The sequence below is a fragment of the Acanthisitta chloris genome, unplaced genomic scaffold (assembly GCF_000695815.1).
Source record: "Acanthisitta chloris isolate BGI_N310 unplaced genomic scaffold, ASM69581v1 scaffold18244, whole genome shotgun sequence".
Lineage (NCBI taxonomy): Eukaryota > Metazoa > Chordata > Aves > Passeriformes > Acanthisittidae > Acanthisitta > Acanthisitta chloris.
In genome coordinates, this window is record NW_008667802.1 from 1,216 (window position 1) to 1,800 (window position 585).

Here is a 585-nt window from a genome sequence, read left to right on the forward strand (position 1 = left end):
CTGTCCTCTTGAGGCATTTATTGGGGTGCCACTGCCTGCTGCAGGGCACTGGGGTGCAGAGCAGAGGGGTGACACAAGCTGGGGGCACAGGACAGGGACAGTCACAGCTGCCAGCACAGCTGGAGGGGCTGGGGCACCCCAGGGGGGGCTCCCGGGCTGTGGAGCAGCAGTGGGGCTGGTCAAAGCCCAGCTTAGTCCTGCGTGGCTGTGGCCAGCTGGATGAGGTGAGGGCTGAGCTCTGGGAACATCCTGGCTGCAACTATATCTTCATTCCTGGAAGGAAGAGAAGTGTTGAGGGACCTGGAGTAGTGTCAAAGCCCAGCACCAGCACTGGAGACCCACCTCTGCCTCCCCAAGCACCAAGTGATGGAGCTGTCTCCAAAGTCCCCATCACAGACCATCCCTCACCCCAGGAAACACCAATACAGACCCGTCAAGCATGAACCCTGCTGGGGGTGAATGGGGTTTGCTTTGCCAGGTTGCACCTGATGCCCAGCCTGGGGGACGGTTTGCCACCTCTTCACCCAAGGGCACAGAGGGACCCTGTCCAGGGGCTGGTCTGCTGGCCCCCTATGGCAGGCCAGC